Genomic DNA, 18,464 nt, shown 5'->3' with positions numbered 1-18,464 from the left:
CGCAATGCCAGCGGTAGTAAAAATGCAGTTTTAGCACCTGTTAATGCTGCTTTTTAGCTTACCGCAAAACTCGTAATCAAGACGATAGTTTGGTTTATATATAAAAACAAAGAAATGTCACCATTATTGCATGTTATTGAAACATGAACATTGACGTTGTGTTTGTTTTAAGCATCTGTATCTAAAACAGAGCAAACCAGTAATCTTCAAACTGAATACATTTAAAAAAATGAATAATACAAAAAAGTACAAAATATCTGACTTAGTGGATATGGTATGAAATTCCCCTTGTCAGTACTCTGGACTCAATAAATAAGAAATTATAAGGACATATCTAAGCTCATGTTTATCTCATATAACATAAAATTATATATTAGTCTTTTAGAAATTTGGAAAAAAACAAAAAACAAATGTAGTTAATGCTAAAGTTTAAGTTCTCCCCTAAATGTGTAAACATAGGGCTAGATGTTATTTAGGCGTCTACACACAATGGGCTCCATGTACTAAAGCGTCAGTTGTCTCGCCGGTTGACAATCGTATAAACTCGCTCTTGCTCGCCGCAAGCTAAATGAATCCTGTGACTCGTATGTACTAAAAAACACATCTGAAAATGTCGCATTTAATCCATCATGAGCTGTTGCGGATGAATGATAAATCTGATGCCTTGCCCGCCGCAATGTTTCCAATGTACTAAATTGTCTGACTTGTGAAGTCTAAATTTTGATTTTCTTGTCCCACGTGACCTACAAGGTGTCATAGACGTTATAGTCATGAGAAGTGCAGTCAGCCTTTTATAAAATCAAGTTATGTCAGGTGGTTATCGATTCCAACAACTTTTCTCAAAGTAGTTTGTTATCAATGTACTCCAAATAACATGGCTTTTTCTGCATCCGATTCTCAGCCTGCAAAAGAAAAAAATTATCAATTTTCCCACCAGCAGAATGTTGTCCTTGTTGACAAGATCCTCAAAGCTTACAACTGTCTTTTTGGAAGTCACATGAGGCAGACACCTATCAGTCACAAGAAGGTGATGTGGAAAAAAATCAGCGATGCTGTAAGTGCCCAGGGCCCTTGGAAAAAGTACATTGATCAAATTAAAAAGTGTTTCAACGACATTATATGCTTCGCCAAACAGAAATTGGCTAAGGAGAAGAATTCTGCAAGGGGTACTGGTGGAGGTCCAGCCTATTACGCTGATCTGACCAACTACGAGAAAAAGTTAATAGATCGCCTGGGTCCAGAGGTTATCGTCAGAGTCGCTGAAGACTGTGACAGCGACATAAGAGGTAAATGTCCTACTACAATTTAGACACAATTTGTATGTTAATAATAGTTCTAATTGTATCTGTGGTATGTGCCATTTTGATTTTCCGAATATTCTCTTTTATTTTTTTTATTATTTTTTTTAAACAGTAAATTTAATGGAAATAAAATTTAAAAAATAAATAAAAAATTATAATATATTCTTACATGGAATATATTTATTTTTGTGGTACATACACAAAACTGTAGTGAATATAGTAATGACGCACTTATTTATAAAATGGATTCCTTCCATAAGAAAGAAATCTATTAGGTTACATAAAGAAATAATATAGACAACCTAATCAAAGAATTTTAAATACATAATCAAATTTATGCACACTAATTAGATAACAATCACTGAACGTTTAAAACAATTTTTTTGATCAATATCTATCTATCTCTATCTCTCTCTCTCTCTCTCTCTCTCTCTCTCTCTCTCTCTCTCTCTATATATATATATATATATATATATATATATATATATACTGTATGTATATATATATATATATATATATATAGTATATAGATATATATACTGTATATCCTTATCTCTCTCTCTCTCTCTCTCTCTCTCTCTCTCTCTCTCTATATATATATATATATATATATATATATATATATATTTATTTATTTTAAGAATATGTAATCTATATGTATGTTACTATTTCTTTAATCTATATGTTTTTAATTCTAAATATTTTCTATATTTTTCTTAACAGCACAACAAGAACAGACGGTCGGAAGGTCATCTGATCAACATGCCACCTCCCAAATTTCTCTGCCCATTGCATCTACCTCGAGTGCCAGGCCTTCTACAAGTTCGGCACATGGGCAATACATTAGATCCACTTCCACTGTAAGTCACAGTTTTTCTTCGGCTGATACCTTCCCAGACATTAGAAGCAGCTCTCCAGATCTAGCGGTTGGAAGAGTATCAGATAATATACCTTTAATACAATTATATAAAAAACATTTATTTCTGTAAGCCCAAATTATTTATATGTTTATATTACTATTTTATAGAAATGCAAAATATAAATTTCCTGCAAAATAATATCAATTTGATTGATATTTGTATCCAATAGCTTGGATGATAGCCTCTGTTGAACAATATGTATATTTTTGATTTTACATGACATCCTTGTCTAGACTCATTTGTAAATGTGTCAATTGGCCTGTGTCAAAAACCTTTTCAAAGTGTCCCTAGTATTTGTTTGATATCTATGTGTTATAATCACATTCCTTAATCTCTTTATATTAAAGCTAGTTTTTAATCACCAATCAAAAAAAATCAATGAAAATAAATTTATTTTCATAAAAAGTGTAATTGAATAAATTACATAAAATATAATTATTTTCATTTTTTATATTTTTTTACAGCTGATGTAGGCAGGATTTTTCAAAGGATGCTTACCAACACCTCTCAATCTTTATTTGAAGGTATGTTACATCTTTCATATATCTCTAATTTTTGTTATTTGATTTACTCTCACTCATCTCTTTCTCCATTTAAATATCTCTCTTTATCTATTACTCTGTTTCATTATTTTCCATTGTATGCTTTATATCACTTTATTTCTCTATCTCCTTCTCATCTATTTCTCTCTCTAGCATCTCTCTCTCTTTATTATGCTTTCTCTCTTTCTTTGTCTCTCTCGTTTCTAATTCTTCTTTTTTTCTTTTTTTCTTTTTTTTTTCTCTCTCTCTCTCTCTCTCTCTCTCTCTCTCTCTCATCTATTAATTTACTAAGCATATCTCTCTTGTTCTCTCTCTTTCTCTCATCTCTATCTTCTTTTTTTTCTTACTCTCTTTTTCTCTCTCTAAAATCTCTATCTTTATTATGCTTTATCTCTTTCACTATTTCTCCCCCTCTTCTCTTTCTTCTTTTTTTTCTCTCTCTCTCTATTTTTCTTACTGTCATCTCTTTCTAATTTTTTTTTTTAATGCTCTATTATGTATTCATATAGAGGATGAAAACTCTTCAGGGGAAGTGTTGTTAAATCTTGTCCCTGTGGAGGAAGAAACAAGTATGTCTGCTGAAAATCAAAGACATGGAGGAGAAGGTGAAACCCCAGATCTAATTCAAGAAATGGGAGATGCACAGCCTTTTCATATTCATTCACCACAAGAGCATGATCCTTTAGGAGTACTACAACAAGAACCTTGTCTTTATGGGGTACAACAAGAACCAAATGTACCCGAGGTTGCCAATATACCAGAGGATGAACGTGTAAGTGACGTGGGCCTCACTGACATGCTAGACCTTGCTCGTCAATATAGGGCTGACCACCTAGAACTTCAAAATCTAATTAGCTCAAAATTTGATAGATGGGCAGGAATTTCTGAAAATAACATGCATTTAGATAGAGAAAGGTTTGAGTTTTAAAGATAAATGGATCAGCAATGCTTTGAGTGGCAAAAGCAAATGGATGAACAGAGAAATGAACAAACAAATAGAGCTCCGCATATTACTGAATGTACATTAGAAACTCTGCTTTCAATTGTAAGAAATAAAGATGGCCCATCAGATCCTAAGAGAGCCAGACAGGAGTAATTACTATGCATGTCCTAGTTTTAATTACAGTACATATTCTCATGTCCAGGTAGTTTGTTCATTGTTTTTTTAGTTAGAAATGTAAAATGTATTAATATATTTGAATAGATAATATTCAGTTACCATTTTCATTATATTTTCTTTTAATAACATATTTATTATTTAATATGAAAATAAATATCCAATGTTTACTTCTAATTTTAACATATTTATTTTCATATGATACATTTTCAATGTTAATTTCCATGACATTTAAAAAGAACAAAAAGAATACAAAAATGTAACAATTAAATACAAGAAAAATTCCATCAAAAATTAGAAAAAGTTATGGAAAAAAATATAAATTATAGAATGTTCATATAACATATCTCCGATAAAGAAATTCAATCTGTTCGGTAAGCATGTTTAAAGTTCACCTGATTTTTGCAAGTTTGATCTTGAAGTTGTCATCAAAGGTAGTCAGTGTGCTTTTGTCTTCGGTATCATCAATTAATAGTGAAACCACAACTGCAAAATCAGTATTGAATATTATTTAAAAAAAAAAGTTTTTTAGGTATTTTCATTTTAAAAATATAAAAATAGATATTTAAGATTTAACTTCCCTTGTAGTTGTCACTGTATCAACTGTTATATCTGCTTGCACAATTTGGTCGACCATAACAATAAGTTCAGAGGATCCAACAGCTGAACTACATTTAATAATAACAAATATTGAATATTTATATGTAGTCGTTACATGTTTTTAAAGCTATATAATTTATAAAGAAAACAAAAAAATACCTTTATCTGTGAAGTATCTGTCAAATTAGCTTCAAATTCTAGAGCAGATCTATTAAAATCTAGTTCTGTGTCTATTTAAAACAAAAAAATATAGTTTATAATCAGATTGCAGTATCAGATTGGTTTATAATTATATATTATTAATTCATTACCACAATCTTGGTCTTGGTGTTCAGCCACACAATCTTGGTTCCAATGACATTCTGTACTTATGTTATTATCTGTTGGGTTTAATCTTATATCAATACAGATCCTTAAAAAAAATGTTTGGTAAAAAAGGTAAAAAAAAAAAAAAAACATTGGTGTTACATGCATGTAACTAAAAATAACTAATTATATAATTACCAGTCTGAGTCCTTCTATTTACAATTTAACACATCCGACTCTTTTTGGGGAAAGCTCTCAATCCATCAAAATGAAAGGTAGAGGTGGGGAAGAAGCCTCACTCCTTGGAGTTTTAATTAACATGGATCGTAAGTAACGTGGTGGCCATTTGCCCTTTAATTTCTCCTTCATATTTATATATATATTTTTATATACCAAAATAAAAATTCTAAAATTATTATACTGTTATTTTCATGTCACATTTTCATGCACATAGTGTATATTATTATTGTTTTCCTTGTTTTACTAACAAACGGCTAGATTATGAGTTTTGCGTTATCAGTGAAAAAGCAGCGATATGGGTTATAATGCTGCTTTTTCACTACCGCTGCTATTACGAGTCTTGTCAAAAAAACTGTACCGCACACTTTTTTGGCCGTAGTGCAAATTAACTTTTACGCAATTTGCGTAAAGTCTTTTTTCAATGGGACTTCCATAGCGCCGATATTACAAGCTTTTTCTGGGAGGACAAAAAGTGAGCGGTACAGCCTATACCGTAAGATTCGTAACGCAATCTAAAGTCAGTAGTTATGAGTTTTACACTACAAAGCTGTAGCATAAAACTCATAACTAAAGTGTTAAAAAGTACACTAACACCTATGAACTACCTATTAACCCCTAAACCAAGGCCCTCCCACATCACAAACACTAAAATAAAATTATTAACCTCTAATCTGCTGCTCCCGACATCGCCACCACTATAATAAACATATTAACCCCTAAACTGCCGCACTACCGCATCGCAAACACTCGTTAAATATTATTAACCCCTAATCTGCTGTACCTAACATCGCTGCCACCTACCTACATTTATTAACCCCTAATATGCGGCTCCGGACATAGCCACCACTATAATAAACATATTAACTCCTAAAACTAACCCTAAATCTAACCATAACACCCCATAACTTTAATATAATTAAAATAAATCTAAATAAAACTATTAATAACTAAATAATTCCTATTTAAAACTAAATACTTACCTGTAAAATAAACCCTAAGCTAGCTAAAATATAACTAATATTTACATTGTAGCTAGCCTAGGGTTTATTTTTATTTCACAGACAAGTTTGTATTTATTTTAACTAGGTAGACTAGTTAGTAAATAGTTATTAACTATTTACTAACTACCTAGATAAAATAAATACAAATTTACCTGTGAAATAAAACCTAACCTGTCTTACACTAACACACCTAACCTTTCGCTACAATTAAATAATTTACCTATATTAAATACAATTACCTAAATTAAATACAATTACCTAAATTACAAAAAAGAACAAACACTAAATTACACAAAATAAAAAAAGAAATGATCATATATTTAAACTAGTCTTCTTCCAGAATGAAGGTTCCTTTAAGTGACGTCATCCAAGATGGCGTCCCTTGAATTCTGATTGACTGATAGAATTCTATCAGCCAATCGGAATTAAAGGTGAAAAAATCCTATTGGCTGATGCAATCAGCCAATAGGATTTAGCTCACATTCTATTGGCTGTTCCAATCTTTATAATTAAAGATTTTTATTTTTTTTTTGGTTGATTCTGACACTACATCTATTTTTTTAAGTACACTCAATTTTGAAAGTTACTAATCCAGTTATCACTATTAATATTTATTAGATGTTTGCATGCTTATTGTTATGTATTGTAATTTTCCCTTCTAATGTTATTATTGTTGTCTATCTTTCAATGAATATCAATAGTTTAGAGAAGGTCATTAAGGCTTTTGTCATATTTTTTTATTTGTCTACTTTTAATGATGTCATTAAGCAACCAATTTTATATTTTTATTTTACACCATGTTATCTATTGAGATGTAAAATGTTTAGGTAATAGACTTATTAAAAACAAAAAACAAAAATCTCTTAATTCATTACAGACCACAAGTGAAAGTTACACCTTCTGTGCTAGTGTTATAATCCATTGATTATTATCAAGTATGATATACAATATTATTAATGTGTGGGTGAATCAAAATAGTTAAGTTTATATATAGTTTGTTTTGTAACAATATTTAAATTTAGAAATATTTTATTGTATTTTTAAAAATAAAAACCATTTAATAATAGAATTTTTTATTTTATTGAATTTTGAAAGAAAAAAAAAGGTTTTAAGTAATCAATACAATAGTCAATCATCAAAATAATTATCTGAAACCCTGTCCCTAGTTGCCACGTCTGTTGGGAAGTTCAAGACAAATGTCTTCAGGACATTCTTTGTGTATTGGTGTCTCATTTTCAATTTCACATCCTCTCCTGATGGCAATGTTATGCAGTATACAGCAAACCAAGATCATTTTTGCCACTTTCTCTGGTGCATACTGCATCACACCACCTGAATGATCGAGACAACGAAAACGCATTTTAAGCAAACCGAATGTCCTCTCAATTATGCCTCTTGTGCTTTTATGGGATTCATTAAATCTGATTTGTTGTCTTCCTTGAGGATTCTGATATGGAGTAAGTAACCATTCGGACAATTTGTATCCGGCATCCCCTGGAAGAATAAAAAACAAAATTATATATATTTATATGTCATAAAATTAACAATTTTGTTGAAGTGTCACCTTTAAGTATTGATGGAAGGTTTATATAATTAAAGTGACAGATTAAACCAACATTTTCTTCCATTTAAAAGGTTCACAATGTTCAATGTTACCTGTCGGAATTTATTAAATTGTTTATAATTATATTTCCATTACCCCTATTTTGGGATTTGAAATAGCTGATTTTTAATGTGGTTTAACAACCTATAATGAAAATATTGTTACTTGAGTCTCAGCTATTGAGTAGCCAAACTTAAAGGGACAGTCAAGTCCAAAAAAAACTTTCATGATTCAGATAGGGCATGCAATTTTAAACAACTTTCCAATTTACTTTTATCACCAATTTTGCTTTGTTCTCTTGGTATTCTTAGTTGAAAGCTAAACCTAGGAGGTTCATATGCTAATTTCTTAGACCTTGAAGGCAGCCTCTAAATGCATTTTGATAGTTTTTCACCACTGGAGGGCATTAGTTCATGTGTTTCATATAGATAACATTGAGCTCATGCACGTGAATTTACCATGGAGACAGCTCTGATTGGCTAAACTGCAAGTCTGTCAAAAGAACTGAAATAAGGGGGCAGTCTGCTGAGGCTTAGATACAAGGTAATTACAGAGTTACTGTAATTGGTTATGCAAAACTGGGGAACTGGTAATTAAGGGATTAGCTATCTTTTTAAACAACAAATATTCTGGTGTTGACAGCCAGCATAATAAAATAAACTCACGGTGGGGTGCCGGATAGTTAAGTAATACAATTTAAATTATACATTGTTAACTCCTGGAATTGAACTTTGTCAGTCAAATAGAAGATAAGGAAGCATGTGTGTAGACATGAAAGTGATAGCAAAATGAGATTTTAGATATAATGCAAACTTAGTGAAAGTATTAAATCAAATCAATCCCTACAAGGGGGCTGTCTGAATGAGCTTTAAGGATTTAATTCTTATGTTTCTGAATTGTTAAGCTTGAACTCCACACACACAAAATGTTATGGCTGTATCTTTGTTTATTGTTCTATTGTTACATTGCCAAACTGAGTTGGGATTATCAGATGGGCATGGCTAAAAGCTGTGTGAACAAAGTTGGAAGAAACACTGATAATAGTGGGGGAGTTAAATGCTCCAGGCAGCTTAGCTATGTAATTAATTAATTTTTATTATTTTGGACAATTATTTAAAAATACTTTCCAGCAATGTTAACAAACAGTGGATTTAGGCATGTTTGACTGCTTAGTACATGTGAATTGTGATCCATGCACAGATAAAGACGTGAGATTGGACACGAAAAGCAAACTGACCGCTTAGTACATAAAGCCCAATATAGTGACAGCTTATTTTTTTTATCACAGCTCCATTTCAGTGACGGATCAAATGCAACTATTTTTTAGTGATAGCTATATGCTAGCCCCTAAGTAATATCTGTATCTAATGACTCTGTATGACCAACTGTCAGGGGAAGAGGGAGTTTTTTACTCTAGCCATAACACCTGCATTACCAATAGTATAGACTTGTAAACCTATCTACAACAACCGTCACTGCATTGTAAATATAACTACTACTGTCCTAAAATGCCACCCTGCCTAAACTTTGTCCTGATAACCTAGTGCAATTTACCTTAACTATGCTGACTTGGATCCCACCACCACAATTAACCTTAATGACAAAGACTTGAATTTCCCCCACCATAATTTACAATAACAAGGATCTCCTGCTTCCCTCAATTTAACTTGGTATTGTCAAATGAAGGGCTCCTGGTAATTTCTTCGAGTAGCTCTAGTATGCAGAAACTGGTGGAGAACATTATTTTTAAAAGTTTCAAATTTCTAACCAATTATTAAAACAACAAGGCACCTGCTATTTCATGTTTCAATCAGAACTTAAAAGGGTAGTCTAGTCAAAAATAAACTTTCATGATTCAAATAGGGTATGTCATTTTAAACGACTTTACAATTTACTTTTATCATCAAATTTGCTTTGTTTTTTTGGTGAAAGCTAAACCTATACTGAACGGCCTCTTATTTTATTTTGCATTTGTTTCAGTTTTTGACAATTAGAAGGTGCTAGTTCATGTGTATCATATAGATAACATTGTGCTCACTCTGGTGGAGTCATTACTGATTTGCTAAAATGCAAGTCTGTCAAAAGTACTGAAATAAGGGGGCAGTCTGCAGAGGCTTAGATACAAGGCAATCACAGAGGTAAAAAGTATATTACTATAACTGTATTGGTTATGCAAAACTGGGGAATGGGTAATAAAGGGATTATCTATCTTTTAAAGCAATAAGAATTCTGGTGTAGACTGTCCCTTTAAACTCTAACATGAAAGATATTTTTTGCCACTTATTTAATATATAAAATCAGATAAGGAAAACAATACGTGAAAGAAAATCATAGTGCATGTTGAACTTGCATTTCTTCGTTATAGTGACTAGCCTGAGCAAAAGTGACTCAAATAACTGAGGATCCCATTACAATCTAGCAGAAAAAAATTAAAGGGACACTGTACCCAAAAAAATTATTTCGTGATTCAGATAGAGCATGGAATTTTAAGCAACTTTCTAATTTACTCCTATTATCAAATTTTCTTCATTCTCTTGGTATCTTTATTTGAAATGCACAAATGTAAATTTAGATGCCGGCCCATTTTTGGTGAGCAACCTGGGTTGTCCTTGCTGATTGGTGGATAAATTCATCCACCCATAAAAAAGTGCTGTCCAGAGTACTGAAACCAAAAAAAGCTTAGATGCCTTCTTTTTCAAATAAACATAGCTAGAGAATGAAGAAAAATTTGCTTAAAATTGCATGCTCTTTCTGAATTACAAAAGAAAAAATTTGGGTTCAGTGTCCCTTTAAAGAAAAAATTCTCATTTTGGGAGTTGGGCTTATTTTTCTTTAAGTGATTTTAAAGATCAGTAAATAAAAACACTGAATCAATCTGAAAAAATTGGATAAGAAAATGTTTTAACAGAAAAATCTAGTTAAAACATGAAATGCAAATGAAAAACGGATATTTAATTCAATGATTATGATTTATCAGGATGTCTGACTAATACAAATGTCCATTTGTTTTTGGTTGAATGCTAAAATTAATTCATTTCCACCAGTGCTTGCATTTGTTAGACATATGCTAAATGAGCAGCCCCTTTAAAGAAACACTAAATACAGTAGGATTGAACAACTGACAAATACACAACAAAAACTGAATCCAACTCCCCCCCTTCTATCATGGGACAGCTGTCACAAAATGCATATACGTATAGAAGTATATATGCTCGTCATGCACATTACAACCTGTTTTGTCACCCTGATCAAACGCTGGTTTCAGTGATTCCCCCACTACAGTTTGGAGATCATTGGTAGCTTAATGGCACTCCCAGACTTCACGTGGTGACATCATTAAAAAGACCAGAAAGCTGCAAGGGAGCCTTTCAATCTCAGCTCCCTTAGCAGCTACAAACCTCCAAGACCTCTGATTTAAAAGATAATTGCCTGTTCTGGAGCAGTACTAGAAAGAAGATTCTTTAAAAATAAAGTGACAAAGCACACTAGGATTTGCTCAGCAATGAGATATTATATACACAGTAAAAAAATCTGGTATGTGTAGAGACCCCTAATAAAGTTAATTTCTAGTCCCTCTCTTAAAAAATATATTAATTTTGTTTGTATAGTCATGTGATCATTGTGCAGTACTTCTGATTTATATAATAACTTACAAAAGCCTTTAGGGGTCCCTATTTCACATGTAGCTACCCTTAATAAAAATTTATTAAAGGCATATTAAACACAATTTTTTTCTTTCGTGATTCAGATAGACCATGCAAGTTTAAGCAACTTTCTAATTTACTCATATTATCAATTTTTCTTTGCTCTCTTGCTATCTTTATTTGAAAAAGAAGACATCTAAGCTAAGGAGCCAGCCAATTTTTGGTTCAGACCTGGATAGCACAGTGGTGCTGTCCAATCATCAAGGACAACCCAGGTTGTTCACCAAAAACGGGCTGGCATCTAAACTAACATTCTTTCTTTTCAAATAAATATACCAAGATAATGAAGAAAATTTGATAATAGGAGTAAATTAGAAAGTTGCTTAAAATGGCATGCTCTATCTGAATCACAAAAAAAAAAACATTTGTGTTCAGTGTCCCTTTAAGGTGATTATACATTTTTTGTTTTACTGTTTTTGCCGCAGCTATCGCACATGCCATGAATTTGATATATATATATATATATATATATATATATATATATATATATATATATATATATATATATATATATATATATATATATATATATATATATATATATATATTTATATTATAATGGGATATAGTGAATTTGCTGGGCCTGCTGAAAGCAACTAAATTTAATTTATGTGGGTCACTCACTGAAATTTGACTTACAATACGGTTTAAATGTAGGTAATAAAAAAAGCTCAAATTTGGTTCAGCACTGGGGTGAAAAAACACTTAGCAGAGAAAGGGATATTATTAAACACTTTTAATCCTATTTTTTTTTTTTAAATATTAGTATTTATTCTTAATAATTTACTTATAAACATAGTAGATGAGATTGTAACAATTTAAGAAAAAAAATCATCAAATTTAACCTCTGATCCCTGTTTTTATAACAAAAAGTCTTGTCAAATGAATGGGCAGTAATATATTTAAAAAACCTGCCCATTTAACATAAGCAATAATAACCTTGAATTCCATTTTTAGCAAAAATATTTCTAAGCCATTTTAAAGGTATCTATTGTAGTGATATGCAATACTTCCTCAGGCAAAGTGTTGCACAGTTTGATTGCTCTTAGAATGAAAAAAACATTTTTGTTGATGGAGATTAAATCTTCTTTCCTGTGTAAAGTGCGATATTTTCTTAATATAAACAGCACTTCTGTCAACCTACTATATGGATATCAAATATAATCATATTACCTGCCATGTTCCTTTTTCTAGAGTAAAAAAGAGTCAGTTCAGCTTTCTTCTCTATGTTTAAATCTTTCATAGCCCTTAGGAATTTAGCAGCCTCTCTGAGATCTTCCAAGTTCTGCTAGGACATTTGTTCCCAGACACTTTACTCCATACTCAGGGTAAGGTTTTACCAGATTATTATATATGGGCAGAATTATACATTCTTTTTTTTACACCAGTGACCATTTTTATACAAGCTTAATTCTTGTTTGTCCTTCAGAAAGTCCTAATAGACGTATGATCATATCATTTTTTAAAACATTCTTTCTTTCATGTAATTAGCAAGAGTCCATGAGCTAGTGACGTATGGGATATACATTCCTACCAGGAGGGGCAAAGTTTCCCAAACCTTAAAATGCCTATAAATACACCCCTCACCACACCCACAATTCAGTTTTACAAACTTTGCCTCCCGTGGAGGTGGTGAAGTAAGTTTGTGCTAGATTCTTCGTTGATATGCGCTCCACAGCAGGCTGGAGCCCGGTTTTCCTCTCAGCGTGCAGTGAATGTCAGAGGGATGTGAAGAGAGTATTGCCTATTTGAATTGAATGATCTCCTTCTATGGGGTCTATTTCATAGGTTCTCTGTTATCGGTCGTAGAGATTCATCTCTTACCTCCCTTTTCAGATCGACGATATACTCTTATATATACCATTATCTCTACTGATTCTCGTTTCAGTACTGGTTTGGCTTTCTACTATATGTAGATGAGTGTCCTGGGGTAAGTAAGTCTTATTTTCTGTGACACTCTAAGCTATGGTTGGGCACTTTTATATAAAGTTCTAAATATATGTGTTTAAACATTTATTTGCCTTGATTCAGGATGTTCAATATTCCTTATTTCAGACAGTCAGTTTCATTATTTGGGATAATGCATTTGAATATTAAATTTTTCTTACCTTTAAAATTTGACTTTTTTTTCCTGTGGGCTGTTAGGCTCGCGGGGGCTGAAAATGCTTCATTTTATTGCGTCATTCTTGGCGCTGACTTTTTTGGCGCAAAAAAATTCTTAGTCATTTCCGGCGTCATACTTGTCACCGGAAGTTGTTTGTATGTGCGTAATTTTTTTGACGTTTTTTTGCACCAAAGATGTCGGCGTTACTGGATGTGGCGTCATTTTTGGCGTCAAAGCATTTAGGCGCCAAATAGTGTGGGCGTCTTTTTTGGCACTAAAAAATATGGGCGTCACTATTGTCTTCACATTATTTAAGTCTCATTGTTTATTTGCTTCTGGTTGCTAGAAGCTTGTTCATTGGCATTTTTTCCTATTCCTGAAACTGTCATTTAAGGAATTTTGATAGATTTTGCTTTATATGTTGTTTTTTCTATTACATATTGCAAGATGTCTCATATTGACCCTGGATCAAGAGCTACTTCTGGAAAAACGCTTGACTGAGTTCAGTCCTACCAAAGCTAAGTTCATTTATTTTAATTGTTATGAATATTTATATTTAGCTATGGTTTGTAATAAGTTATCATGATAAACTTTTACATGCAGAATCCATTAGTATGTATGCTTTATATATTGCCATTCTTTTTACATCTTATGTACAAGAAATATTTAGAAGATTTATAAGAAATATTTTTCTGATTCTATTTTAAAGGCTTTGTCTGACATCGTGCCTTCTAATAAAAATTTTTAGGTCTTTTTCACTTCTTTTTTAATTATTGAAGTTTCAAATGACCAACAACATACTGATTTATCCTTCTCTGATGATGTTTTTTTCTCATTCATTTTTTATTAACCCCTTAAGGACCAGCGACGTACCCTGTATGTCACTGGCCTTTTTTTGGGACTTGATTGTTTTATAGCGCGGTCTTGCCACCAGCATTGAGACTGCTCTATTCCACAAAGCCTGCTGGAGGGAGGGCATTAATATAGTGTTCTTGCTAAATTTTGATATTATGTCCTGAAAAAACCCTTAACGACCAGTGACATACAGGGTATATTGTGGTCATTAAGGGGTTAAAGTATATTTGTTCTTTGTTGAAAAGGTGTTGTTTATTTTGGATATTAAGGTAACTAGTTCTTTTTCAAGACTAGCTAACACTATTTCTGCTTATTTATTCTTCTGTGTTTTCAGAGGTTTTCTTTCCAATTCCTCATACTAGGGAATGGAATAGGCTGAGATTTTTCTTTTATTCCTTCTTCAAAGGTTTTAAACTATATTCTTTGCCAGCAGTTAAATTCAATTTGGAGGGTTCTCCAATTTATTGGGGCTATCTCTACTCCTACTAATTATGCTATTGTTTCTATAGCAAAATAGTATTTATTACTTCGTAAATTTCTCCAGAAATTGGAGGCTTTGCGTCATGGTCTGTTGCTTCTCGCTGGAGATTTCAATGTTGTGTGGGATCCCCACTTAGATAGGCGGTCGGATACGACCCGCAAATCAATAAAACCAGTTGCTGAACTATCGCACAAATTTAGGAACTTGATTTCTCAGTTTAATCTGTTTGACGCATGGCGTGCCCTTAATTCTTCGGCTCGCGACTACACCTACTTTTCGTCGGTGCACCGTTCTTATTCGCGATTAGACTTCTTCTTTTGCGATCCAACTCTCTTGGACAGTGTGACTCGAGCCTGGATCCCCCAATGCTCTTGGTCAGATCACGACCCTGTGTATCTTAGTCTACGCTCCCCTACGGAACTCCATCGTTCCTCAACGTGGCGGTTACCCCCTCATCTATTCACTGCTCCTGGAATAGAAGCCTCTATTGCCAGGGAGCTTGCGGAATTTCTATCTTTAAATGATACCAATGAAGTAGATGACTTCACTTTGTGGGCCGCGTTGAAGGCGTACATTCGGGGGTCATTCATAAAAATAGCAGCAGCCGAGAAAAAGCATAGAGGGGAAACCCTGGCACAGCTCACTATAAGTCTCCGCAAGATCTCCGAGGAGCATAAGATAAATCCCACAGTTGCGCTGACTAAACAGTTAGCGGACCTCAAGACACGGATAGTTACACTGGAGACCGAGAGGTCAGCCATGAGGCTCTTGCGGCTTAAAGAAATCTATTACCACAAAGGTAATAAAGCCGACAGACTACTTGCTAATAGGCTACGCCAAAAAACCGCAGCAGCACGTATCCCCTCGTTGAAGGTGAACGGGCAATGTATTACAAAACCTAAAGACATTGGCAACGCCTTCGCGGACTATTATGCTTCCCTCTATAATTTGAATCAGGGAGACTCGACTCTCCCCCCAACGCCTGAAATTATTGACACATTCCTAGCCTCATTAAATCTTCCTTCGGTACCTCAGGACCGCATTGACTCCTTACAGAGTCCCATCTCACTAACGGAAATTAAGAGGGCTATCAAATCCCTCAAAGCTTTCAAATCGCCGGGGCCGGATGGTTTTTCGGACTTATTCTATAAAAAATTTCAAGCCCAGCTGATCCCTATCTTGAGACGTCTTTTTTCACTGGCAAGTGCGCGGGGAACCTTCCCGGCTGAATTCTTACAGGCCACTATTATCACCATTCCGAAACAAGGGAAGGACTCGACATTATGCGGAAGCTATAGGCCAATCTCATTGCTGAACCTCGATGTCAAGCTTTATGCCAAGATTTTGGCAGCGCGCCTTAACTCTTTACTACCTATATTGGTTGACTCTGACCAAGTGGGCTTTATCCTGCAACGTCAGGGTCCGGATAACACTCGAAGACTCCTGAATATCTACTTTGAGGCCCATAGATCGCGCCTACCCTGTGTCACCCTGTCGTTAGACGCTGAGAAAGCCTTCGACAGGGTGAACTGGGAATATATGTTTGCCGTCTTACGAAGATTCGGTCTTCCGGACCCTTTTATCACGGCGGTTGCGGCTTTGTATTCTACTCCGTCGGCAGTGGTTAAGGGCCTGGGATTCTGCTCCAAATCTTTTTTGATAACGAATGGCACGAGACAGGGGTGCCCATTGTCCCCACTCATATTTGCCCTTGTGATGGAACCCCTAGCTGAAGCTATCCGATCCTGCCCCCAAATTAATGGGGTCAGTATACACCACACAGAGCAGAAGACGGCTCTGTTCGCCGATGATTTAACAGTACTTATATCTGACCCTCTTGCTTCTCTCCCCCACTTGTTCTCCCTGTTGGATAAGTTCACCCTAGTTAGCTATTATAAGCTAAATGTTCTCAAAACAGAAGCTTATGCAATCAACATCTCGGAAGAGACCCTCAATGTGCTAAAGAGCACATACAAGTTCTCGTGGTCTACATCACATATTAAACACCTTGGGGTTTATTTATCCCATAATATCCCAGAGATGATTGATCTAAACTTTACCCCCCTATTATCTAACATCGAAAAAACTACTGGTACATGGAATGTTCCATCATTGTCCTGGCTGGGCCGGATAGCAGCTTTCAAAATGAGCCTCCTCCCGAAACTTACATATCTATTTCGATCGTTACCTATCCCAATCCCTAGACCTACAATCTACAAATTTCAGCAGTTGTGCAATAAATTCATATGGCGTAACAAGATCCCAAGATTAGCTACTAACATCCTACAGCAGCCTTTGCTGGCGGGTGGAGCAGCTGCCCCTAATATTTTAAAATACCATGAAGCAGCCAGATTGTCTCACGTAACTCAATGGAACGCGACCTTGGAGAGCCGGTGGGCCGAAATTGAACAGGCATCCCTTCCAACAGGGTACACCCTGAGAGATCTGTTGTGGATCCCCAGACATTCCAGGCCTTCTACCCTTTTGGCTAACTCTATTGTAAAATCAAATTTGAAATTTTGGGACAAGATCCGCAACCTTCCGTCTATAGCACCTCACCCTTCGCCATCTCACTCATTGAGAGGGTTGTTACTAGCACTGCCGGATTCTCATCCTAATTTATGGCTTGCTTTGAATCTAACCAAAATAGCAGACCTCTATGTAGGAGATAAACTGCTCACTTTTCAAGATTTTATTCGGAAGTATAATCCACCCCTCCTCTTGCATTTTGAGTTCTGGAGACTACGCAGCCTCATCATCTCATGGGGCTTTGATAAAGGCCCTCCGAGAACCAAAACTAGTTGGGAGGTAAGATGGGACTCCTCGTCCCCCCCTGCTCGACTACTATCTATTTCATATCTTGTACTCATGAATCCCCCAGTCTTCTACAAATCCCCCCCAATCCGACGATGGGAATCCTCCTTAGCGGTTACGCACGAACCACAACAATGGCGAGTTGCAGTCCAACTCACCAAAAAAGCTATACATTGTACAACTTTGTACGAGTTGTTCCTCAAGATTGTTCTCCAATGGCACATGACTCCAGTCCGCCTTTTTAAAATCTCGTCTATTCACTCACCTAAGTGCTGGAGGGGATGCGAGGATTTGGGAACCCCCCAACACATCTGGTGGTCTTGCCCACATATCCAGCCGTTGTGGCAAGAGGCAATCCAGTTTTGTTCTTCAGAGGGTATTAAGTTACCCATATCACCAAGTATCTGTCTCTTTCACATTTTGCCCAGGCAGCTGCCCCTGCCGCAAAGACTGTTCTGTATTTACCTATTCCTGGCCGTTAAATTAGCTATGGCCCGTATGTGGCTACAGCGCGTTTCACCCTCCTGGGAGCAAGTGACTGACATCTTACATTTTATCAAGAAAATGGAATCCTATGTTTCCCACATTCATGGTTCAATGGACCTCCAGGTCAAGATCTGGGCGTACGGCCCGAAATGACTCTCACTACCAAAAGTGCGGGAGACCCATGGCTCCCTACCCCTGGTCTTTTCTAACACTACATGACCAAATTTGTCCATCCAGCCTCCTATTCCCTTCCCTCGAATGAACCCCTTTCCCCCCTGCCCTCTTCCCCCACAACCTTCCTCCCACACACCCCACTCCCCCCCCCCTTTTTTTTTTTTTTTTTTTTTTTTTTTTTTCTCTTTCTTTTTCTTCTTTTTTCCTGTTTAACAA

This window comes from Bombina bombina, chromosome 3, assembly GCF_027579735.1.
Source record: "Bombina bombina isolate aBomBom1 chromosome 3, aBomBom1.pri, whole genome shotgun sequence".
Lineage (NCBI taxonomy): Eukaryota > Metazoa > Chordata > Amphibia > Anura > Bombinatoridae > Bombina > Bombina bombina.
This window is presented reverse-complemented; position numbering follows the sequence as displayed.